The following is a 27,310-nucleotide window of genomic DNA, read 5'->3' on the forward strand; positions in this document are numbered from 1 at the left end:
GAAGGCAAGCAGAATAGAGCCTTCAAACAATATTAATGAGACAGATGACCAGACAAAATAAATGGTCCAGTTGCTACCTAGAAGAGCTTTGGCGTGGAAGTTACAAAACCTGCTGCTGTTCTTTACTTGATTTTGCAGGCTCAAGGGGTGGACCTTCTGCAGTCCTAAACTTTCTCTGTCTAGCCATCTCTACTGTTTGTCTCCCCCACACAGTTCTGGTGATGTACGTAAGGCACTCACACTCTCCTTGAGGAAAATCTCACAGTCCTTGCAGATGCAGGATTCTATCGAACATTGATTAAACTTTACTCAAATGATAAATTCTCTTTCTAAAAATTTTTTTTAGAGTGTAGGAAGAGTTAACAATGAGAATGGTAAAATGCTGCTGAAATCCTTAGGGAAAGTGCTCCTAGGTCACTCATTCACAGCAAGGGTTTGGTACATTCAGTGTTCATTTGTTGCAGAAGTTGGCTGGTTTGGTTGATGGTCCACAGTGGCCATTTGGGATAGAACACCTCATGAATAAAACACAACTTGTTCTTGGTATATTGGCATATTTTTTAATTAAAATTAAAAACAGGTATATTGGCATATTTTTTGGGTCAAAATCAGAAATGTCTGTGAGTGAGAAGTAATCACCTTATGAAATGAGTCACAAGTAGCAGGTTTATACTGCCATTTAGGGAAGAGCGGAAGAAACTTTATATGTGTATGATCCCTCCATATGCCACCTGCTCACAAACCTTACACACACACAAACTTACACACACACACACACACACACGCATACTTACCCAGGCATCCACGTTTCTGAGTATATAAATAGTCAGGTAAATTTCCTCCAAACACAGAAAGATAAACTTCCCAGGTAGGTGTTGACTTTTATTGGTTGACATTTAAGAGGCTTATGTCAGGTAAGGAAGTGTTTTGTCGAGGAGCTGATTGAGCCATTTAGTGTGACTGCTTAGAAAATTAATTTTGCTCTTTTTTTCCTAACAGAAAGAACTGTTTCCTACGTGAGACACTTTTGCTCCCACCTCTCCTCTACAACCTGCAGATTTAAGTGAAATTAATACTGGACAGACCATCAGTCCTTATCTGTGGGCACTAGGAAACAGGTAAATCATGATATTATGAAACTTAAAAAGTTATCCATTAACTCCAGGTAAGTAGATAGTCAAACTCTTTTCATATGATCATTAATTAAGATACTTATGGAGGGTAGATCTTTATTCGACCTCTCTAACTTATTTTCAGGCTGTTTATAAAGAGAAAGTTGGGGTGGGAGAGGGAGAGAGAAAGGGACTATAAACAGTTTAATTGTAGTCATATAAGACAAATAAAAACATTTTCATCTTTTCACACTTGAAATACTCTATCCCCAAGCAGAGTAATTGTCTTACTTTATTCAAAGCAAAATGAAGTAAAAGGTTGGTACCTTAATCTCCTAGATCCATATTGTGGATAAATTGGCATGTCACAGCTTTCCAAAATCAGGGTTATCCTCTTACCAGTGAAATAACCCAAGGTAAAATATATGGTTTGATATTTCAGAGAAAATCTTATTATAAGCAACTTGGGATCATTGAGATTGAGGATATTTGCCTTTAAATAAACATCTTTCTGCCTCATGTGGGAGATGAAATCACATCTGTGAGTTGGCTTGCCTTACTTGGGGTTATTGCTGTTTTAAAACACTGTCCTTACAAGTCTGACTTGTTACTTAGAATGCTTATCATTAGAGTCACTTTTTTCTTTTTTTTAATTAAAACTCCAGAAGGCCCTCTTTATTTTATTTTTTAATTTTTTTTTTAATTTATTTGACAGACAGAGATCACAAGTAGGCAGAGAGGCAGGCAGAGAGGGAGAGGAAGAAGGAAGTAGGCTCCCCACAGAGCAGAGAGCCCCATGCGGGGCTCGATCCCAGGACCCTGGGATCATGACCTGAGCCGAAGGCAGAGGCTTTAACCCACTGAGCCACCCGGTGCCCCCAGAAGGCCCTCTTTAAATGCAAATATGTGCCCCAGGAGAACTGATTTCATGAACTCCCTCATGTTGCCATAAAAAAACACTACACAGAAGGATGAAAATGCCACACAAGTGCCAGAGAAAGGAATTTGTCAGGCAGTGTGGTGGGTACAAGACTACTTCACTCATCCTCTAACACAACCCCATAGGTTATTATTCCCATTTTACAGATTATGAAAATGTTAGATTAAATAATTTGCCTCAAATTATGCTGTCAGTAAATCTGTTCTCTTTCTTTCATGTCTCTGTGTAATGAGTGCCAGCTTTTTAAAATAAGGGTATGGTTAAAAAGAAAGTTTTGTTTGTTTTGGAATCTTATTAGCATACCGACACCCTATGGAGAAAATTGACGCAGTTGAGATGGAGCATTGGGTTCAAGCAGCCTCTGTAGTATTTGGAGCTGCACTCTTGTCAGGGAGGCTGAAGATGCTGCTCTTCATGACGGCTCTTGTTTTAGAATGTGAGGGGGTGGAGGCAGGGAGTGAAAGGTGACTGGGAGGTAAGTCACAGGAGTTTACCTGAGAAGTGCAAAGTGTTCGTGGGAGGTTAATGGAGAACCCAAGTTCACCTGTGACGTTATGTTGTAAGAAGGATGAAGACAGCCGGCGGAACTCAAACTCATCAAGGCAGCATGCTTCTGCTTTTGCTTTTGGAGAAGGAGCAGTTCCAGAAACAAAGTGGGGTTTACAGAGAATGTCGATGCAATAATAATTTTCATGTCCAAAGCGGTGGCAATTTTTTTTTTTTTAAAGATTTTTATTTATTTATTTGACAGCGAGAGAGAGAGATCACAGGTAGGCAGAGAGAGAGGGAAGCAGGCTCCCTGCCGAGCAGAGAGCCCGATGTGGGACTCGATCCCAGGACCCTGAGATCATGACCTGAGCCGAAGGCAGCGGCTTAACCCACTGAGCCACCCAGGCACCCCTTGATAATTTGTGTTAAAAAGGAATTTGAGTTTCTCAAAAGAGAAGGCTGAGAGGATGACTTAATTACTATCTTCAAGTATATAAGGGATTGTTACAGTATTTGGAAGATGACAACCAGCTGTTCTCTGTTTCCAAAGAGAAACAAGAGAAAATGGATTTGCAAAGTGGCAAGGATTTAGACTAGAGACAAGAAAGAACTTGATTATTACGTATTTTCTTCACCATGGGGCTGTTAGATGCTGAAAGAAGGAACTTGTGTGTCTGGGGGTCGTGGGGTGGGGGGTAATCTGCGGACTTTTTAGAGTGAGTATCATCTGGTCAGCCCACTCCTCCCTCTGGGCTAAAGGTATAGAGTATTGAGGGCTGTTATTAGGAACACATTTGAGATGGCTTTGGCACTGCATGACTTTATGATTTCTTCCTCTTTAATACTTAGAAGTCTATTGTTTAAAAACTAATTCCCAGTAAAAATTAGTTTTTTTCAAATCTGATCATGACATTGATAATAGAATTTAATGCTTATCTTTTCCCGCACTAAGATTTAATTTCTCACTAAGACTCAATTACAGAAAAATGCTGTAGGAGTCTTAAATTGTCAGTGAACTTTCAAGTATGTCTTCTATCCTGCCGCCTGGTCTTCAATGATATGGGATTAATATGTTGATAAAGAACGTGCTTATAATACTAGGCCTCTTTTTTTGTTTGACTAGGGTTCCTGATGAATTTTAGGGTTTGATTTTCTTTGTACGTTGAAACTAACACTTGTTAATTCTTCTACCTAGAAAGGGAAAGATTCAGTATGGTGTTTGATGATTCTGACAGGGTGTTGTGTGTTTTTAAGCCCTAACTGATAAGCTGTAATGTAATGCAAAATCACTCTGGGTGAGTCTGTATGGACCAAGAGTAACTTTGGCACTCCAGGCAAAATAACCAATCTGGATCTTTTCATAGAAGGTTCTTAACCTTCTTTGGAAGCCATGTTGAAATCAAAACACAGAATCTTTTGTTATCTTAAACTTACCCTTTCTCCATTCATTTTCTTTTTTTTTTTTTTTAAGATTTTATTTATTTATTTGACAGCGAGCACAAGTAGTGGGAGCAACAGGTAGAGGGAGAGGGAGAACCAAACTCCCACCCCACAGGGATCCTGATGCGGGGCTCAATCCCAGGACCCTGGGATCATGACCTGAGCTGAAGGCAGAGGCTTTATTTAACCCACTGAGCCACCCAGGTGCCCCACTCCATTCATTTTTTAGAACTTCCCTTTTTTCTGGTTTAATAAAGTTATATAACATTTAAATACATTTGACAATGCAATTTAGTATATATGTATATTTATATTTTAAATAGCAGGAGATATTCGTAGGTAAACTCTTCTGATCACCTTTGGCAGCTTAAGTTTTTGAAACCCTAGATGATGGTAGGAGTTTACTTCTTAGAGAATAGGATTTGTACCTTGTTTGGCAGCTTTGTTTGCACTGTTAACTAAAAAATGTGAAAAATAAGGTATCATCTAGTTTACTACTATTGTTTATAGCTATTTGTTTACTACTATACATATGAAGAGACGAGGCAATGTCATTTTATAAATACGGTGATGTTATTTATTTTGTCATAAGGAAAACCTTCATTTCACTTGACACTAAAATGGTCCTCTGTGCACGTTGAGATGCCGATATGAGTTGTTTACCTGTCTGCTAATAGCAATTAGATTTCTTGTTAATGACCAGTTTGTAATTGAATGCTGCTAGCTAGTCATTAAAACTCAAGAGATCAGAGGAAACAATTTCTCAGGCTTGTGGCATCTTGCTCCAGAGGCTTTAAAAATTGTTCCATATATATATATATATATATATATATATATATATATATATATATATATGTTTTTTTTTTTTTTCCCTGAATTTGCTACTAGAGTGAAAGGGAGTCAGTCACTGCTGTTTTGCTCCGTATACATACTTCATTAAAATAAGTCTGCTCCTTACAGAATTTCTATTTTAAGAGAGCTAATGGAGACATCAGTCTTTGGTGTGTACTGAAAACAAGGAGGACGCCCAAAATGTTTTAAAATTTAACTATACATACTTATACTAAAGTGCTCTAATGTCTCTCTTAGAATGGAACTCATTTAGGGTAGGGAACTTGACTTTGCCAACACTCTTACCCTCTTTCCTTAGCAAGTTTGATTTTTTACACTCTAAGATGGCATTTTGAAATTGTTATTTTTCCCCTCAGTTTCTACCATTTCCTTCCCCATCACAATATACGTAAAGAGGAAATTGAGGCAATAAAAGGAGATAAACCTCATCTTTTCATCTCCCAGTCCAGTGGTAGAACAGAGTAGGAACATTGAGGAGATTCCCTCTCTGAAGGACACGGGAGAAATCACAGTGAGAACCCTTCCTCCCAGTTTGAGGTTCGTAGGGCTCTGCCGTTTCCCACCCTTTGGCCGATGTTTGGGCAACTAGAACATACCAGCAGCTCTTGTTAGGAATTGTTAGGCTCTCGAACACCTGAATTTAACCCACTTTGCTGTTAGGGAAACTCTATATTTGGGGTACACAAGAGTACATTCACTATTATATTTCATGAGTGTTCCTAAATGCATACATACATACGTACACACACAAGTATGCAAGTGTACACCTATCAGAACATCGTTCATAGGGCTTTCGAGTTTCTGCGGGCATTAGGTGATGTTTTCAGAACCTGATGAGAAAATTTCTCATTCTGCTCCAGTCAATAAAACGATGAGTTTTCCTGAGTCTTCTCAAGGGCTGATTGCTAGGCAGAATAAATTCTTTAAAACTTTTTTGCCCTTTAACTTTATTAAATGCCTGACATTTAACAACATTAGCTGATGGCAGAAGATGAGTCCTGCTCCGTGTGCTGTATCCTGGAACATGATGCAAGACATAAAAAGAAATCTGGACGGAAATGTTGCCATTAGTTTGGAAGTTGCTGTTTAATCTGAGTTATTTTGGGGAGGAAAATGACTCACAGAAGCTAAGTGTTCCTACAGATTGTGATATTGTAGGAGGCTGGCATGGCTCTTCATTAATCTTATTTCAATTAGAACTCTTCACAGCCTGCAATTAGAATGTTGCTGCTGTGATGAATCCATACTGTACATGTAGCCGAGACTGTTTTCTAATGAAGAAAAACAGGCTGCTTGGCATTTTAAAGATAAATTTCCATTTGGGGTAATTCAGTAAATGCTTAGGCTTTGCCTGTTCTCTCTACACTCTTAGAATCATTCCCTTGAAGCTATCGAAAATTCTCGATTAATCCTAATCGCGTCAAACATAATTCTCCCACATCTTCTAGAATGTGTCTTAACTGTGGTGGAACGCCCCGGTAATAATGTGACATAATCATATGTAGTTTAGCCTGGGGACTCTGCAGCCTTCTTTTAAAGGGCTAGATAATAAGTATTACCGCCCATGGCAGTATGGTCTCTGTCACCATAGCTCAACTCTGTCGCTGCAGCCATGGACAGTATATCAGCAATGGTGTGGGTCTGTGTTTCCATAAGGTTTATTTACCAAATAGATACCTGGCCAGTGAGACATGGTTTTTGACATCTCCTAACCCATACCACCTCTGTTTATTTATTTTCTGGAGCTTGGGGGATCCGGAAAAGATGTTATCACTTTCAAATGTTCCACCTAAATTGTCTGTGTTCTTTATTCAAACTTATGCTTATAATACTGCTTTTAATATTTTTTTAATGCTTCTAATATTTCTATCTTTTGGGAGATTATGGATTTGTATTTTAATACATATATTCTTTTTCTTTTAAAGATTTACTTATTTTTTTGAGAGAGAGAGAGTGGGGAAAGGAGCAGAGGGAGAGAGAGAGAGAGAAAATCTCAAGCGATTCTGGGCTCAGCACAGAGCCTGATGCGGGGCTTCAATCTCAAGATCCTGACATCATGACCCTGACATCATGACCTGAGCTAAAATCAAGAGTCAGGGGCTTGCCGACTGAGCCACCCAGGTGCATATATTCTTTCATGTCTGCTTCCCACTGATGCAGTGAACCAAATTGGACAAATTGTCCTCCTCATTTTCCTTTCATAGTTTCCATCACTACAGAATGACTTTTTGAAAGCATTAGAAATGTCAAGATGTGACAACATGAACATTACTTTTTCTTTCAAATATTCAAGTGATTGGCAAATGTTGCCTGTGCCAAGTACCTTGGTAGACATCATAAAAGACAATTTACATCCTCGTTCTTGAATAGAAACACAGAAATAGACTCTTGAAGACAGCATGGGCCAGAGATCGTCTATTCCAGGGTCTCATTTCGAACTTGCAACTTTTTTGAAGAGGCTAGATTTGCAGTCCTTCAACAGTAAACATTATAAAGCTGTTATAAATACATATTAAATATTGAAGTTCATGTGCTAAGGACTGTAAGGACGACTTCTCCATTAGCATTAATCATCTGTGATACACCAGGTACGATGCTTTGTGCTGGAATAGAAGAGGACTAAAACAGCAGCTCACAGGGGCAGACATGTGTTTGAGGCAAGGAAGAAAAAAGAGAGAAAGTGTAATACAGTCAGCACAGGTCAAGAAAGATTTTCTAGGGGTGGCATTTGACCTGAATCTTGCTGATCATACAGAGAAGAGCCTGAAGAGATGGTCCGTACAGAAAAGACAAGAAAAGCAGTTGCAAGTTAATCCTACTCTTACCCGAATGCAGTAATAATATCTGCCCCCTCCCAATGTAGTAAAATAAGCAGTAGACTAGGATTTGTAAAGCTTTATGAACATGTAGAGTTTATGTTAGCACTAACGTCAACTTGAGTAGAGACAATAAGGAGTACTGGAGAGCATTAATTTCAGACTGAGGTAGAACTAGACATATCCTATTATTACCACTCCGTTACTGTGTCCCCTCAGGCAAGTTATCAAACCTCTGAGGATCAGTTTCTTCATTTGTGAAGGCGACTATTTATAACTGTCACTTGGGCTGTTTTTATGTGCAAATAACTACACAAGGGCTTCAAGATGACACGATGGCTGCAGCAATTCTAACCATTGCACCCAGGCATGACAATGTCAAGCAGAAGAAGAAAGATAATAATTTTATATGGCTTGCTTCACAGGGAAGATGCTTTCCCAGAAGCATCTCACTGGATTTTCTTTCATATCTTATTGGTCAGAATTGATCACTTGCCCATTCCTGAATCAGTCATTGTCAGGGAGAGTCAGATAGACCTTGGGCCACCCAGGGGAGGCAAGGGAGGAGTCACGATCACCTGAAGCACATGGCTCTGTGGGAAGGGCAGGGAACTTGCACAAAAACAGAATTTTGGTAGGACAGAATGGGGAAAAGAACCAGTAGTGTCATTGTCTTTATGGGGATTAAAAAGGATCATGTTGGAAAGGGCATAGGTCAGCAATTGGTATACAGAAGACACTTAATAAATGATAGCTAAAACCATTGTTAATTTTATCACTTCAACTCTTAGAGATTCAGTTGTATTTTCTTAACCATCGAATGTTCTTTAAGTTTTCTGCATCAATATAATATGCCAGTTTTGCTTCTTTGTTTTTTTATATGTGATCTTTCCTAAACTAAGTTTTACTGAAGTATAATTTAAATAGAAGAAAATGTTCGGATCTTACATGCATAATATTTGATGGATTTAGACACATGAATGCATTCTTACAGCTACCACCCCAGTAGAACATTTCGGTTACCCTAAAGAATTCCCTCATGTCACTTTCCAGCCCATTCTTGAACTTCCTATGAATGAAATTATTCAGTATGCTGTCTTTTGTCTCTAACTTTTTTCACTAAATACAGTGCTTCTTTACTTCATCCATGTTGTTGTTTATATTAGTAATCATCTCTTTTAATTACTGAGGAATATTCTATTACATTGATATGTTATTCTTTATGTAGGAGTTAATAGACATTTGGACTATTTCTTTGTTTTTTTTTTTTTTTTTTTTTGTCCCTCATGAGCAAAGTTTTTGTGTAAGTTTGTGTTCATCCATTTTTTTTTAAAGATATTATTTATTTACTTCAGAGAGAGAGTGAGAGAGAAAGAAAGCAAGAGCGAGCATAAGCTGGGGTGAGGAGGAGAGGGAGCCCGATGTGGGACTGGATCCCAGGACCCTGAGACCATGGCCTGAGCCAAAGGCAGATGCTTAACTGACTGAGCCACCCAGGTGCCTCTGTGTTTATCCATTTTTATAGAAATACACTATCATTTCTTTTTTAAATACATCAGAAGTATGGTTACTGGCCCATAACCGAGGCTTGGTAAGAAACAACCAACTCATTTTCCAAGGTGATTGTACCATTGTGTATTTCCATGAGCAATGAGTAAGAAAGACAGTTCTTACTTATCATCACCAACCCTTGGTATTATCAGTCTTTTTGTCATTCGAGTGGGTGTGAAGTGAAATCTCATTGTGGTTATAATTTGCATTTCTCTGATGAAGAATGGTGCCCATTGCCTTTCATATGCCTGTTGTCATTTATCCTCTTTTGTGAAGTGTCTTTTTAAGCCTTTGCCCCTTTATTTGTATTTTATTATTATTAAGTCCTTTCACAGTTGTCTGTGTTACTCTTTCTGTGGCTTTTGTTTGTTTATTTGCTTGCTTGTTTTCTTTTTTTTTTTTTTTTAAAGATTTATTTATTTGACAGATAGAGATTACAAGTAGGCAGAGAGGCAGGCAGAGAGAGAGAGAGGAGGAAGCAGGCTCCCAGCCAAGCAGAGAGCCCGATGCGGGGCTCGATCCCAGGACCCTGGGATCATGACCTGAGCTGAAGGCAGAGGCTTTAACCCGCTGAGCCACCCAGGCGCCCCACTTGCTTGTTTTCTTAACAGTGCTTTTCGATGAGCTGAAGTTTTTAATTTGAAAAATTCTTATTTATATATATTTCTTCTGTTTATTCAGTATTTTTTGTATCTATTACAAGGATGCTGTGCTAATCTTTGGTATGTTTTCAGGAATTTTTATAACTTTTTTCTTCCAACTTCTTGGTTGTAGATCTATTCACATTTTCTATTTCTTGAGACAGTTTTAGAAATTGTTTTCTAGAAAAGTATCTTTTTATTGAGGATTCTACATGTTAATTTATACATATTCCCACAAATACCATTTGTCTTAATACAGAAGTAAAATTGTGTATGTGCATTTTTTTGAATATATATATATTTTTTTTCCCATTTTATTTATTTTTTCAGCGTAACAGTATTCATTGTTTTTGCACAACACCCAGTGCTCCATGCAAAACGTGCCCTCCCCATTACCCACACCACCTGTTCCCCCAGCCTCCCACCCCTGACCCTTCAAAACCCTCAGGTTGTTTTTCAGAGTCCATAGACCTGTACCCCTGGGGATAAAAATACATTATATGTTTATTAAAAAAAAAAAAATTTGGAAGGGGAGGCGAGCCATAAGAGACTATATATATATATTTTAAGATTTTATTTGTTTATTTGACAGACAGAGATCACAAGTAGGCAGAAAGGCAGGCAGAGAGAGGTGCGGGGGAAGCAGGCTCCCTGCTGAGAATGGAGCCTGATGTGGGACTCGATCCCAGGACCCTGGGATCATGACCTGAGCCAAAGGCAGAGGCTTTAACCCACTGAACCACCCAGGTGCCCTGTGTATGTGCATTTTAAGAAGATTCCATCTTTCTTTTTCTTTCCCATTCCCTCTCCCTACCGCAGCATCCCTACATGAATATACCCCATATTAATAATCGAATAGTTATCCATCTTCTGTCTTTCTGTCCATCCATCCAACCATCCATTCATCTACTGTTGAATGCATTCATTCTAACAGATGAATCATATCTTGGTGGAGGAAATTTGAATTGCTGTCTTCTTAATTCACATCTGGTATTCTACTCTTTTTTCTAGGTACCAGTATTGTAGGGGAGTAATCTGATGCCGTTCTAATACTTTTTGTGCCATTTCTCTCACTTTTTTACTTTTATACTTTCATTTTTCTCTGATGACTTTTTCTTCCTTGTTTTGTCGTTAATGGTTTGGAAGCCATGCAACTTCTTTATACTGATTTATTATTACCTTTAAGTGAAAAACTTTTCTGAATTTGGGTTTTTCTAATTTTAATCGTCCAAATGGCTATTTTACATACACAGTGTAAGGTAGAGAATTTGTATACTTTCTTCTCCTCTTACTTCTTATGGCCTACCACTTAATTTTTTGTAGGTAAGTTTGGTTTTTCCTATTTTTATAGTTATTGGCTTTTTTAAAAAGCCTTATAATTCAAATGTTTTGCCAAGATAGATCTAGAAAGGAGTATTCTATCTTGAATTCTTCAAGGAATAAGTCTTTTCAACTTGAAAATCCAGTTCTTTATTTTACTGGTCGTTTTGTTTTTTGTACTATTTACATGTTCATTGCTTCTTGCTTCTCTTTTAAAATTCATTGTAATGTACACTTTATCTCCTAGATCTGTCCTCCAAGCCTCTCATCTTTTCTCACATCATTTTTATTACCAGCATTTTCCCATTCGTGCTTTTAAGCTGTTTTTTGGAACTTGATTTCTTACCCCTAATTCGTGTGTGTGTGCGCTTGTAATGTGTGTGTATGTATGTTTTGAAGGGTCGGTGGCATAGAGATACTCTTTTTGTGTAGACAGCTTCAAGCTTGCTCTGTCATTTCAGTGGAATATTTCCCACTTCTTGATTTTGAAGATTTTATTTATTTATTTGATAGAGAGAGAGAGAGCATGAGCAGGGGAAGGGACAGAGAGGGAGGGAGAAGGAGGGCACCAAGCCGAGTGCAGAGTCCCATGTGGGGCTCCATCTGAGACCCTGAGATCATGACTGGAGTTGTTACCTAGAGTTAGACCAGCTGAGCCACCCAGGTGCTCCATGAATATTTCCCCCTTCTGTGATTAGGCACACAGAACCCTACATTCCAAGAGTAGCCAGGAACATTTCTGGATTGGCAGCTTAGAGTGTATTAGCCTAATAATCTTGTTAAATAATTTTCTTATGTCTTTAAATACTCCCCTACCCTAAATGAGTCTTAAGTCATGACACATCAACTTCAATAAAAAGCAATTTAACTACAAAGGAAAATTCTCAAACACTCAAAGCACTAGTTTCTATATTACTCATATTTCCTTCTTGGTGGTCAGCACATCAGCTTCAGTTATGAGTCATTCTGCATGAATAGTCAAATAATGAAGTTCATTTTTACCCTAAGTGCTTTAGTATCACTGAGTTGTATGATCACAGCATGTTATGTCAAGTGGGACATGTCCCTTCTCTCTTTGTTAGAGGATCAGGATATTCTTAGGAGGTTGGATGACTAACCTAAAGTCATACATCAGTTAAACAAGGGGTTCTGTTTAGAACTCACAGCTTTCCTGATAGTCAGTGCTTGGGGTTCATGCAGAATTTTAATGTAGCTCTTAAATATGGATGACATAATTCTTAGTCTTCCATGCTCTGTGCTGCTTGTCCTCAATCTTCTTCCTTCTCAATCTCTTGCATGCCTGATGTCCTCTCATTCCTTGTCTGTGTTCCAGTTTAAAAGGATAAGAAAATAATGCATTGTTCATTATTGGACAGAATACATAATAAGATTTGAGTAAGTATCCTAACTAAGAGAAACAAACTTTTTTCTTTTAATGTTGGGGGTCTGGTAATATTCAGCAATATTTAGTCTTTGGGGTACTGAATCACTAATAGTTTGTTGTTTGTTTTGAGTATTTGCTCCCACACATTGTCTGTGAATACTTTCTCATTATTTATTTGTGACTAAAGTCATTAATTGACTTATGTTTTTAGCATTTTAATTGGCAAATAAAGTGCCCATACATTTTAAAGCTTTTTTTCTATGCCGAACCAATAAATTTTAGTGCTAATTGACACAAATAAACTTAACGCAAAGCATATTTCTAATCTTCAAGAGAATTTATATCCCACACCATTTAGATATGATGTGTTCATATCCCGGATTCTTGTTAGTAACTATTAGTGGTATATTTAAGAAATAGCACATTGAGCAAAAGATTCCATAAGTTTTAAACAGGAGGCTCATAAGACCTTATATGTTGTAAGGACTTTTACAGTGTAAGGAAACCTGCCCTATTGGATGATAGACTCTGGCTGTAGATTGTAGTGATCATTTGAATTTCAGAGGGGGAAAAAAAGGCATTAATAGGAAATTATTCAACAGCTCCAAGATCTTAAATTCTATTATCAGTGGTAGTGGATAACTAAAATGTGGTGGACATTTACTAACTAACAGTAGGCAATGGTTAGAAACAATGAATTGGAAGTACATACAGCACAATGGTCTGTTCCTAAAAGGTAGATTTTAGGAAGAGGAGTAAGAACTCGAACTGTGTCCATACCGTTTAGGGAACTTAAAACCACATTCATGCACACTGAAGCACGTGTGCGATGAATGAGCAAAGAAAATGTACATATTCAAGATCACATATTGGTCACATTTGAATGAATTCCTGTGTTGAGGATAGGAAATGGAGAATAAGGAGAAAACATCTTTTAAAAAATTAAAAGAGTATCAGTTAAAGGTATTATATGGACTAAGGTGACAGTATACCAATAGCTGAGGATTATGAGAATTACGATGAATTCAACCCTCTTCACCAGTCTACAGAAATTATATATTCAGTGTTGCCCTGCTGGGAAGACTACTGACTGGAGAGTCAGGAAACTCAATCCTAGCATATGTTCTGCCATATTTGCCTTGCTGCCAGCTAGCGGAATAGAGCTGACCCAGCCACATCAAGTTGTGGCCCTGAATTTCCTTCTCTGTAAATTCAGGTATTTGAAAATATGCTCCATAAGGTTTCTTCTAGCTTTAAGCTTTGATATAGATATATGTTCATTTATTTGCACGTTCAGTGGGGGTTACACACATATGTGTGATTACTGGAAGTGATGTATTTAATTATAATGAAAAGCTTGTTGGACAGAAGTCTGGTCCTCTCTTGGTCAGTAATAGAAAAGGGGCTTTTCTGTGCTGTATCTGACGGAAATCCTGCTGATGTGTATTTTGGGTGCCTGCACTTTGGGGGTGATCTTGTGATGGCAGTAGAACCAGCATTGTTGAAGTAAATTATGGTTATGCCCGAGGACCGGGCGCTTCTCATCCTAAGCATTGGATGGAGCCAAAGGCCGGATTAGAACTTCAGAAATTGTTTCCCATCCCAAGTATGCTGTCAGAACAGATTTGCCTCCTGGATGCCTTTCTGGTACCTTGCTCACTGCTCTGTCACTCATGCCCGGTGTCAGACTCCGGCTTTTCTTTGCCTGCTTGGCACTTTGATTTGCTGCCACCACTGCCTCTGTGTGGTTCTGGCATTGTGGGATGCTTCACTGACATATTTGGTGGTGGTTGGTTGCCGCTGTGTACTCCCTAAAAGCTTCTATTAAAAAAGGTCCAGACTCTAATCTAGTACCTTGTAATCCTTTCCTGCCACCATCCCACCTCATTTCATTTTGGCATCCTGGCCTCTCTTGGGTTACAGGATTTATAATAGGCACTTGGTAAGAGCGATGAAAGTCTCCCATTTTAGTCCAGATCTTGGATTGAACTAAATTACACCAACAATTCATATTTTTATGTTTCCACAGCACCGATGTCTTTACTTTTTTTGGTAGAAGAAAAACATGTTGTGTGTATAGCTGGTACTAGACCTAAATAAGTCTTTTTAGATAAGATTTTCTCAAACTCACATTTTCTTATAATTTTGAAGGGCTTTAAATACATATGCCATGACAACTTTGAATAAAATCTTGGGGAGTTTTTCTTTCCTTCTTGACAGCTTTTTTATGAAAAATCTGTTCTCCCCGTTATCAGGAGACTTCTGATTTTAGCAACACAGAAGACTCATTTAACATAGCCCTCTTCCTAGTAGCAATAAAAATCTAAATGCATATGAACAAAATGGAATATACACAGAATTTAGATATGTAAACACTGAGCTTGGAAAAAAAGAAAAGGAAAACCCAAATGCCCACACCAGTGATTAAAGCTAGAGCAGTAAGCATCCCAGCTGATGTCAGAGCAAACTGGGACCTAACACTCCTGGTTATAGGAGCTCAGGGGCTGAGTTTCTAACAACCATATGGGGATGGGAGGTAGGAGCCTTGGCTTGTGTAAGATGTGGAGCTTGAATTAAGCCTCTTGCATAAGGCTGGTTCCTGAAAGTGCTGCCTGCTCACTGAGGTTCCGTGTACTCTCCTTGAAGCTCGGGGGGTGGGACAAAGTTTCCCATGAGCTAACAAAGCCACCAGTGGTGCCATGTGTGGATATTTTGACATGATGTGGAATTCCCCAAGCCAGGAAATTTATTATAAAAATTAGTCTAGTCCCTTGGGGTGACTGGGTGGTGCTGTCAGTTGAGCGTCAGACTCTTGGTTTTGGCTGAGGTTGTGATCTCAGGGTCATGAAATTGAGTCTGGCCTCCGCCTCAGGCTCCATGCTCGACCAGGGAGTCTGCTTAAGATTCTCTTTCGTCCTTCCTCTCTGCCCCTCCCCACTGTGCTCTAAAGTAAATAAATAAATCTTGAGGGGAAAAAAAATTAGTCCCACTCTGGTAAAACCCATGGCTCTCCCTCAAGAAGCAAATGTATCACTCCTCTGTCGGAATTTTTCTACAACCCAGGCTGTACAGAACTCCTAGAGTTAAAACAGCCCCTAGTGAAAGTTATAAACCATAGGAGAAGTAATCCACTGTGGAGATCCAGAAGTGACCTATGAAGAACTTGGGTAAAAAATCTGAAGGACGTTATAAAACACACATGCTTAAAATGACTTAAGGAATAAAGAAGGAATAGAAACCAAAATAAAAGAACAAAATACTGTGAGGTTTGAAAGTTAGAAAGGGCTAAAAGGGGAAGGAAGTTTCCGAGTCCTAATACATTTAAAGTATTTTATGTTCTCCCTCATGAGTTGTCATGTCCTGCATAATTTGTATTTCTTTTTTTTTTTCTTTTAAGATTTTATTTATTTACTTGGCAGAGATCACAAGTAGGTGGAGAGGCAGGCACAGAGAGAAAGAGGGGAAAGCAGGCTCCCCAGTGAGCAGAGAGCCTGATGCAGGGCTTGATCCCAGGACCCCGGGATCACGACCTGAGCCGAAGGCAGAGGCTTCAACCCCCTGAGCCACCCAGGCGCTCCTGTATTTATATTTCTAGGATAACTATATATATACACTTACAATTTAATATAGTTAATAACTACATAACTGTAACTATATATATATGTATATATATTATATATATGTGTGTGTATATATATTATATATATACATATATTATCTCACTTGGGGTCAAACCTATTCTAACAAGTGCCATTACAACCAAATCCATGGGATGCCTGTGCGGCTCAGTCAGTGAAGCAATCCAACTCTTGATTTCGACTCAGGTCATGATCTCAGGTTCCTGGGATCCAGCCCTTGTGTTGGGCTTCACAGTCAGTGGGGAGTTTACATCTATTCTCCCTCTCCCTTTGCCCCTCTGTGCCCTTCTCTCTCTAAAATAAATAAATAAACCTTTAAAAAAATCTTTAAAAACCCCTCAAATCCATAATTGAAGCAAATTTCAATTCCATCCAATGATGACCAGTTTTTAAAAATTCTCGTCATAAAGGTTGTTACTTGTAGTTATGAGAAGTTTTTTAGACTAGTCCATTCTTTTCAAAGATCCAGGTGTTCTACATCGATTTCTCTTGGGTAAATAGGTTTCACTTAAAGTAGTGTCTAATCAAAGACTATATATTTACATTCTATAATACTACAACATAATGAAGTATTCACCTCCTTGCAGATTTGAAGTACACGATGTTTCAAGATAAACTGTATCATGGACAAGAAAAATTTTTTAAGACCCCCTCAACTGAAGCACTGCCGTTAATGGTCTTTTAGTGAGTGTTCTCGTATTTTATTTCACATTCAACTCTTTCATTCTAAATTCAGTGCTGTGATTACTACTTGTCTCAGTTGAATTTCAATGCCAGCCTTTCCAATTATTTCCTAAATGCTCAATTCCTTACTTATGTGCAGTAAATTTCTCATACCTTATAGAATTCCAATCAACATTCCTCAGGGCACTTTGCATTCTTTCAAAGTCTTCTTTCCCAAAGTCAGAAATGCTTGCGTTCTTTCTCTTTATAAGTGGCATACTCTCTTGAGCATTTCAAATCAAATAATAAGTTGATAACTAGATTTGAGATGCTCCCCAACTTCAATCTGATTTATCATACTTGGCTGAATTTTTAAGGAAAGATCTAGGAGAAAAAATAAATAAAATAAATAACCCCCCCCCAAACCCCCACTTTTCTCCATAAAGACAATGCAAAGAAACTCAAAGGAACAAAAAACAGAACTTTTATTCTTGAGGACAGAACTTTTATTCTTTTCTATAATTAAATTGCTATTATCCCAATCGATATCAGTGTAATTAAAATCTTTCGTGGTCGATATTCCAGCCCGTCCATGATTCTTCACTGTTAGTCTTAAGAAAACTTACTCTCTTCAGTTTCTCTACAAGTTGTTTGTACATAAAAAAGTGCTATGTTCAAGATCGGGTGGATCCTAGCTTTTAAGGGAGAAAAAGAGATGGAGAATGAGAGTGAGGGAGGAAGGCAGGAAGGGAAGAAGAGAGAGAGAGAAGGTAGGTGGAGGAAGAGATAGGGAGAGAGAGAGAGATTTTAATATTGCAGTAAACAGACTGGTTGACCACTACTTACATTCCTGGATACTTGTTTGATTCATTGCATATTTTTTTCTGAGTAAACATGAAAAATGTTTTAATCTATAAGGTATTTCATACATCACATTTATAATATGTTAAAAGACATATCAATACTCAAGTGTATGTTCAGGGCTAGGGAAGTGAAACTAACATAAAGAAAATAATCTAATTCCTGCCTTCAAGATACTTCAGCTCTTGACTAATGTCAGGATAAAATATCAATAGATAAAAGCAAAACAGTACACCAGCTGATTGATCAAGGTGTCACACAACAGAATTAGTATGTGTTAATTTTTCCTTGCTATTTAAAGACTTGTTTATTTAAACCTCTGTATTGGGTTTGTATGTCACATAACTGTTCTTGGTTTATAGTTGGAAGATACAGGCTTGTGGCCAGAGATCTATCCTACCTATCTATCTATCTATGCCTGGATATCTATATATAGATATATATACATACATATAGATAGATAGATAAAACATGAAATGAGTGTTTCTTCCTAGTGCTATTTTCTTATGGATTTTAATTTTAAAGCACCAATCTGGAACATAAACCATGCTGATTAGTATTTACTAAGACTGGAGATGCCACCTTAAGTGATCCAGGATCTTGTCATGGTTTGGTAGTCCAGAGCCTCATTCAGTTTTGTCTTTGTGCCCAGAGATGTCCAGTCCCAAGGGAAATGATTCTGGTGGTTGAAACTTATGGCAACTTATGGTATTTGCTAGTTTACAGTGTGAAGTGTAAAATGAAAACAGAACTTCCAAACAGAAAGGAAAGCATGTTGTCCATAGGTCAGTAAATCCTTTCCCCAGAATGAAAGCCTACCTAGGAAGTCAAGTTACAATCAAAAGGCTATTTAGTGAGCCTGGTATCAGAACAAAGGGAGTTAGGTCAATTGCTATAGTTGTTGAGTTGACTGACCAGAACGTGAGTTCAACTCCTTTTGGAGTGTCCTAAACACCTCTCTCGCCACAACCCCCAGTCCTGTCAGGCCTTGCTGTTTGGATGGGGGTTTTCCTCATGTGCCTTGGGTTTGCAGTTGCTGATGCTCATTAGTATTGAACCCCCTCAACATATGGCCCAGCTCAACCATTAGGGGTACAGTTTTACTTGTCTAATTTCAGATATAGAATCTGCCTTTAAATATGGTGGGCATCTCACCATCAGCCTCTGTATACTGTATACTAAAATATTATGAGTTAACTTTTCATGAATGGCCGTCTTTCATGCTCTACTGAAATGGAAGTTCCTTGAGGGTAAAAATATAGCATATTATGAAGTCTTCATAATTCTCTTCAGTGGACACACCATAACCTTGCTATCAGGACAGAATTTTGCACATGGGGAAAGGAGCATGTATTTCCTGAGCAATTGTTGTGGACTGCTATCTTATCTCATTCATATATATAGTATATATATATACACATACATATATATAACCTTATATATAAATACATAATACTTTGTGGTATTACAATCCTCATTTTATTTTTTTATTTTTTAAAGATTTTATTTATTTATTTGACAGAGAGAGAGAAATCACAATTAGGCAAAGAAGCAGGCAGAGAGACGGGGGAAGCAGGCTCCCCGCTGAGCAGAGAGCCTGACGCAGGGCTTGATCCCGGGACCTTGAGATCATGAACTGAGCCAAAGGCAGAGGATTAACCCAGGAACCCCTGATCCTCATTTCCTAAACAAGGAAATTAAAGCTAAGGGAAATTAAATACATTGTTCAAGTTTGCTGCTAGTACATTGACAAAGCCAGAGTTTAAATCTCTGATTCTTTGATTTCTAAGTCCATGTGTATATGTGTGTGTGTGTAGAGTTGTGAGACAGATAAATTGCATTAGGTTGCCTTCTGATAAATATACTATGTTGTCGCATATGATATATGGTCAATAAAGGTGTTGTTTGATTTATGATCAGAAAGTAACATTTATCACTTAATCATTTTCTTACAGCTCCCACATATTTTCATTTGCTGTTTATAGAGATTTGGGAAATGGGGTGGATTTTAATTGTTTCAATCATTTAATGTTTGGCAATGTGAGCACATAGTAACTGCTCAATAAACATCTCACATGGAAAGGTGAAAGGAATTATAGGGGAATTTTGATTCCCAGCTAGACTTATGAGGTATAACTAGCTAAAGGTCAGTTAGTCCTTCTCTGTTCTCTTTATTCAAAATGTGAATAATATTAAATCATATTTAATATAAAGTTATTGCTACCTACATGAAAAGGATCTAGAGAAAATATTTGCTATTTAAAGTGATTCATGGCAAATGTATTAGAAAAATAGGAGACACTTTATTATTAAAACACACACACAAAATGGTGGGATGCAATTTTTCCTTGTAAAGTGGGCAGGTGGATGTAGACACCTGTATCACTCCGGGTAGTTTTGGACCAGGCAACCTAGAAAGCACAAGGTGAGAATCATTTGGGCTGGCAGTGGACCCACTGTACGAGAGATGTGCTGCAGCTTCACAGCTCTACTAACCAGGGTGCTGAGAGCAGAGCGAAGCAAACCACAGGTTTGTTGTACAGTGAAAGTGTTCTTAACGATTGGAGAGCAGTCTTAGAAAAGCATTTCTGTTGCCAGGGTAGCTGACACCCATGGGGAGCCTTTCTGCCTAGCCCTTGGCACCCTAGCTGAGATGTTAGTGTAGGTACAAGTACACGGTCCCAGACAAGACTGTGTGATGGCTGGGGATTGCATGGAGCCCTCCTCCTACACCATTTTATACTGCATTCCTTAGACCAGGGTCCACTGCCCCTCCCAAAGCCCTGCCTGCTGACCTTCAAGCAGTCGGGTGAAATTCTCTTTGAGTAATACACAGTTCCTTATCTAGTGAGATATTCATGCAATACATTCATACGAGTTTTACTAGTTCTCATTTGCAATGTTATTTTTGCAGAAGTACGCATTATGTAGATTGTGCCCATTACAGAGTTTTCTTTCTGCACGTGATGAAGTGGCATGTTTATTACCTATACCCAATGCCCTGTTCTAGAGTCCTCTTTTGCCTTGCTGCTCTTAAGACAGTTAATCAGTTACTGAGGGTTGTTTTCACATTATCATGGTATAGTTCTTTAATTCTGATTTTTTGTTCATCTTCCTATTAGGCCTGTTAAAGGTCATTTAAAAACATTCCCCTCCCTTCTAAAACCCTCAGTTTGTTTCCTGGAGTTCATAGTCTCTCATGGTTCATCTCCCACTCTGATTTCTCCCCCCCTTTACTTTTTTCCCTTCCTTCTCCTAATGTCCTCCGTGTTTTTCCTTATGTTCCACAAATAAGTGAAACAATATGATAATTGACTTTCTCTGACTTATTTCACTTAGCATAATCTTCTCTAACCCCATCCATGTTGATGCAAAAGTTGGATATTCATCCTTTCTGATGGCTGAATAATATTCCATTGTATATATGGACCACATCTTCTTTATCCATTCATTTGTTAAAGGGCATCTAGGCTCTTTTCCACATTTTAGCTATTGTGGACATTGCTGCAATGAACATTGGGGTGCATATGGCCCTTCTTGTCACTACATCTGTATCTTTGAGGTAACTGCCCAGTAGTGCAATTGCAGGGTCATAGAGTCACTCTTTTTGAGGAACCTCCACACTGTTTTCCAAAATGGCTGCACCAACTTCCATTCCCACCAACAGTGTAAGAGGGTTCCCCATTTTCCACATCCTCTCCAACATTCGTTTTTTCTTGTCAATTTTTGCCATTCTGACTAGTGTAAGGTGGTGTCTCAATGTGATTTTGATTTGAATCTCCCTGATGGATGATGATGACAACACTTTTTCATGTGTCTGTTAGTCATCTGTATGACTTCTTTGGAAGAGTGTCTGCTCACGTCTTCTGCCCATTTTTTGACTTGATTATCTGTTTTTTTTGGGTGTTGAGTTTGAGAAGTTCTTTATGGGAGAAGATATTTGCAAATGCACTCTTATTTCTAATCAGCACTTCCAAAAGTTTGTACTACTGGTTTTTAAAAATTTTTACCACCGACTTCAATATTCACCATGCCTCACAAAACCCTCCTGATGGTACTCATATTTTTTCCATCACATGACCGAGACTGTATAGTATATTGAGCATAATATCAATAAAGAGGTTTTGCTTTTTTGCAGGTAGTCTAATTCTGCTTAGATCACACTGTCCTTAGATAAGAACTGCTGTTGCTTGTAAGTCCCATAAGCATGAGCCTGAGAAGACATATCCAGTTTAATGTACCTGTGGCCTTAATGGTTGGAACTCAAGGGGAAGTGGCCACCAACTTCCATCAGCTAGATAGCTGCCATTTATTAGGCACTCCTAATGTGCAAGGTATTATACAGGCACCTTATTAGCATTTTGTATCTTAAATATGTATCTGACTTGACATGTATAGCACTCAGAATGGTGTCTGCTAGTAAGGTGTACACAAATGTTTGCTTTTATCATTTGCATTATCATCACCATTGTCTTGTTTAAAGCCTTCAATAATCATTGGCTGGAGATATTTAGTCTTAATTTAAGGCAAAGGGAATTGAGGTTAATCAATACTGAATTACTTGAATGGTAGAGACTGAATTTCAGGTCAGGTATATTTGATTTCTAAGATTATTTTCTTCCTGCTCAGTTACACTGCCCCCCATAAGTGGGTAATGGCCACAGAGAAAAATATTTCCCTGCTTCTGACCTTCGCCAGGGGGGAACACCTTCCTGTTTTCCCGAGGAGAGCACGTCACACAGGGGAGACTCATCTAAAAACCATGACTGACATTTTCACTGCATTGACTACTGTTTGGAGAAGTCTCTGTGGCCTTGAGGAGAAAGTAGCTGGATTCCTAGGAGTCCCTCTGAATATTTAAGATGTTTTGATTGCTCTGCTTATCTCAGGGAAGATAACTGCTAACTCCTGTCTCCCCCAGGGCATTCTGATTTTCCAGACAGAACTGGACTCTGGTTCTATAAATGCTTGTCTTGTCCTCTCCTTTGTCCCTTGTCATCACTTCTTCTGAACCTGACACCAGCTGTGTGCCATCTATTAACCTGTCATATTCATTGATCTCCCTAAGAAATCAAACTGTCCCTCTAATTCCCCTGTCTGATCTTTGCTTGCCAGAGCTTACTGACAAAATTGTCCCCTCGCAGAAAAGCGTAGTCTATTCACTTTGGCTCTAATAGCCTCAATGCTGTATAGTCAATACATGATTTTCTGTACATTTTAAACTTTATGGCCTCATTGGAGATGAAAACTGTTTGCAGATAACTCTGATTTCACCTCCAATGGCTATGTGAAAATACAACCGAAGTTAACCTAGAGATTAAGGAAATTTATAGTGGAATGTATAAAACCTTTCCATTGGGACTTTATATTTTTTGACAGAAAATAGGGTGTACTTTGCCATTCATAATATCCAAATCCAAAATGGTGTCTAATTTTCTTTCTTCTTATTTTTTGGAGGATGGGACCTTGAAGATGTTATATTGGAGGAAATAAACAGAAAAATACAAATGCAGTTATGATCTCACTTCTCCGTGGTATCTGAATGAACCAAAGTCATAGATACAGAGAACAGATTGGTGGTTGTAAGAGGTGGGGGAGGGAAGAAGGTAAAATGGGTGAAGGTGGTCAAAAGATACAAACTTCCAATAAGAAGACAAGTTCTGGAGATGTAATGTACAGCATAGTGACTATAGTTGGTGATACTGTATTATAAGTTTTCAGAAGGCCGAAAGACCAAATCTTTAAAAGTTCTCATCACAAGAAAAACATTTTTGTAACTGTATGAGGTGATTGTTGTTAACTAAACTTACTGTGATGATCATTTCATGGTATAAACCTATATTAAATTCGGTTGTGTGTTTTGGACTAAAACAATGTTCCCTGTGAATTATATCTCACTAAAACTGCAGAAAATATATATTGGGGGGATAAAAATAGCAAAAGGAAAAAGTAGGTGGTGATTCAAAATTGGGAAGTACTCCTTCTGGGGCTGAAGGCTAGGCGTTCAGTGGCCAGTGTGCAGGGGCGGGAGCGGGGACTTCCAGTGCCTTGGCGAGTGCTAGCCTTGTGCTGCGGCCACAGAGCAGGAAGCTAGAGTCTCCTCTCCTACAGATGCTCTGAAACTGCCCTAGAAGCTGCTGGGGATGAAAACCTCTGGCAGTCTCTCTACAAAGCTCTAGATAGGCTACTCCCTGTCCTTGGAACTCACTCTTCCTCCCTGCATCTGTCACCCCACTGCCCTGCCCTACACTTGGCTATCTTTTCTATTTCTTAAAAAAAAATTTAAAAATCAGTGTGCTTTTTCAACACCTAGCACAAGATTGTTACATGTGGAAGTCTCCAACTTTATCATACTTGCCCCATAACCTTGTATCGTGTCTTATGTTTGCAGTGTCATGGTGTATGTTACCTGTGTACTTGTCAGCCCAGCCTCTTAAAGTTGAGAGCTTCTTAGTGTTGCGCCTTTTTTTGTTTGTTTATATCCTCTCAACTAGCATGGGACCTGTTAAGTCTCGACTAATATTTGTCAAAGGTATTTTAATGGAAGTATGCAAATACATAAAACTATGGTTTATCTTGGTGGGTCTCATCTTCTGGGTCAGGAATTGAAATGTTGTCCTGCAGTTATGGGGACTTGTGCATCAGGAGACTTGCAGGGACTTGCTGTAATTCAGTGCGTCTGAGCTGGAAGAAGTTAGAGCTAGTGCAGAGTGCCCTCCATATTTGCAATATTCAGTAGGAGCTGAGGGTATACATCTAGCTTGACTCTTCAGTGACCACTGGTTTTTTTCTTTCTTTCTTTTTTTCTTTCCTCTCTTGGGACACGGGAATATAATCTTATCTTTATTGTGGAGGTGAGGCTTTTTTCAGGATTAAAAAGTACTCTTTTTTGAGCTTCTGAAGGTATCTGGCTGACAGGTTGGCTGAGGTTTTATAATCAACCATTTATAATCATGAAATGTTCTAATTATAAAAAGTAATGTAGTCAGACATTCTAAATTATGTTCCAATTCACTTTGCCAAGTGCCTTTTCAAACCTTTTTGCTCTGGCATCCTTTTTTTTTTTTTTTTTTTTTTTTGATAATTCTCTTTTTACAACACAGAAAACTGAGGAGACTGAGGAGAATCTAACTTCGGAAACAGTATAACTCTGAACAAATTTAAAGGTGGGAGGATAAGTGGCTCGAGATAAATCACAATCTAATACCCTACCTTACAAACGTGAACTCGAGCTTTTCCTCACGGAAACACTGGAACACTAGAGCTAGATGCCCATCTGCCTGAAGGTGAAATAACAGTGACAACGCAGTCATCCTTCCTATCTCAAGCTTTCGGTTTCTCCCACAAAGTCTCATTCTCAGGACAGAGGCCAATCTGATCTAGGCCAGTGGATTTCAAACCAGGTCCCACAGATCCTCGGTGATGCCTGAAGGCCCACAAGGGGAGGGAAGGAGAGACAGAGCAGACAGAGCTCCATCTGCTCCAGCCTTGCTTGTCTTCGACCTCAACAGATCCAGTCTTCTCCTTTAAGACATTTAATTCTTTAGGAAACTTCATTTACAAAAGGAATTGATCACTAAAACATTGTAAAAAACAAAAACAAAAAAACACTGATCTAGTTTGCACAAATATTAAGGGAATATGCAGTTGCAGAAAAAGCTGTGTGAAGGAAAATTCCATAGATCTAGACTCATAGAACCTCTCCTTTGATTTTTGATTTTTTCTAATTAGCCGTGAGTTCTTGAACAAGTTACTTAACCTCTCTGGACCTTAATTTTTCATCAGGGATATGAAATTTAAAATTACTGAAGCTTTGAAAAAGTGGTTTGCAAATTACAATATTGTATTGAAACAAGAGTCCTTGATTTCCAGAGAATGGGTCAGTCAATTGAAGAAATTCTGGAGTAATAAAACAAATATGTCATTATTATGGATAGTTTTGAATGCCAGCTATGATGGCCCAGTCAAGTGGACTGGGCCACAGGGTTCCCAGATAGTTGATCAGACTCTATTCTTCTGTTTCTGTGAGGATTTTTTTTTTGGATGACATTTAAATCAGTAGACTTGAGTAAAAGAGATTGTCTACCATAAGGTAGGTGAGCCCATCAATTGAAGGCCTGAATGGAATAAAAGGCTGACCCGCCTCTGAGTAAATGAAAATTCTGCCTGATGGTCTTCGAACTGGGACATCAGCTCTTCCTGGTTCCACAGCACCTTCTGATCTTGGGACCAGAACTGGGACATTGGCTTTTCTAATTTTGAACTTGCCAGCCTCTGTGAGCCAATTCCTTATATTAGGTAGGTAGGTAGATAGATAGATAGATGTCATACTGGGTCTGTTTTTCTGGAGAACCCTGACTAATATACTTACTGAGGTGATCCTGACAGTCACAAGTCTTTGACATTCTTCCCTCCAAAAGATGGAGCCTATTTCCGCTCTCCCTTGAGCTTAGTGACTTCTTCTAATGAATGGAATATGGTAGAAGAGACAGTGTGTGGCAAGGTGATAAAAGGCACTATAGCTTTTTTATTTCCTCTCTTAGATCACTTTCTCTAAGGGAAACAAGTACCACGTATAAAGATGTTCATGTGATAAGGAACTGAGGCCTCCAGCCAACAGACATGTGAGACATCTTGGAAGTTGACCTTCCAGCCCACCAGACCTTTAGAAGATAGAAACGCTGACTGACATCATCATTGCAACCTCATGAAAGATTCTGAACCAGGACCATTCAACAAAGCTACTCCCAGATTCTTAATTCATAGTACATGATATATCAAATGTTTTTTTAATATTAAGCTATTATGTTTTAGAGTACTTTGTTTTGTAGCAAGAGATAACTAATATACCTATGTTGAATCCATTGCATTATGTCAGACCCTTTATTCTTGGACTCAGGATGGTGAATAGTTACTGGGAGGTACTGAGAATCAGTAAGGAAAATTTTCATTTCATTTTCTATTTGCATCAAGATATGGCAGAATGGCCAACATCCAGTAAGCGTGGATCAAAATTTGAAGTGCCCTTGTTGATCTGGGCAGGATGTCAAGACAACCCAAGTGAAGGTCAGTGCGGGCAAGGACAGAGCAACAGGCCTAGGAAGAAAAGTAACCCCTTCATCAGCACAATGGGGAATAATTGGCTATGTAAGAGTGAAGGTTGGGCTCCCCATGCGCTTAAAATAGGTGTTCAATACGTATGCATTGATTGATGTTGGTTGATTTATTTTGAATGCCAGACAGACTGTGAGTCATCAGTGTTGCAAGATAGCTTAAATAAATGTGAACTGTGCCTGGAAAAATAGCAGTTCAGCAGTGAGGACCAAGAAGAACCACTCAGCCTCTCCCTAGGCAGCTTTCCTTGTCCCACCTGCCATAGACTTCTGATTGCTGAGAGAGGGAGCTTCCCAGGTGGAAGATGAGTCATGCTTCAGGGAGAAATGAAGGAGAGCCTTCAATGGGAAAGCCTTTGGCAGAGGAGCCTAACCAATTGCTTTCAGTTTCAAGTGAGGACCTGGATTGATTTCTCCATAGGGAGATTAGTGGTGTGATTTGCAAAGATGCTGAGACAGCCTCTGCCTATACTGACAGCAAGAGAGAATG

General features: G+C 38.7%; 1 long non-coding RNA gene across 1 annotated transcript in view; it reads left to right on the plus strand.

Annotated features, from left to right (window-relative positions):
• The first annotated feature begins 994 nt into the window (after window positions 1–994).
• The window catches only part of LOC123925126, a 51,011-nt gene continuing 24,695 nt past the window's right edge, over window positions 995–27,310 (plus strand). The window contains exon 1 of the long non-coding RNA XR_006814916.1: window positions 995–1,118. This is a non-coding gene — a long non-coding RNA (uncharacterized LOC123925126). The remainder of the gene's footprint in view (window positions 1,119–27,310) is intronic.

The sequence above is a fragment of the Meles meles genome, chromosome 14 (assembly GCF_922984935.1).
Source record: "Meles meles chromosome 14, mMelMel3.1 paternal haplotype, whole genome shotgun sequence".
Classification (NCBI taxonomy): domain Eukaryota; kingdom Metazoa; phylum Chordata; class Mammalia; order Carnivora; family Mustelidae; genus Meles; species Meles meles.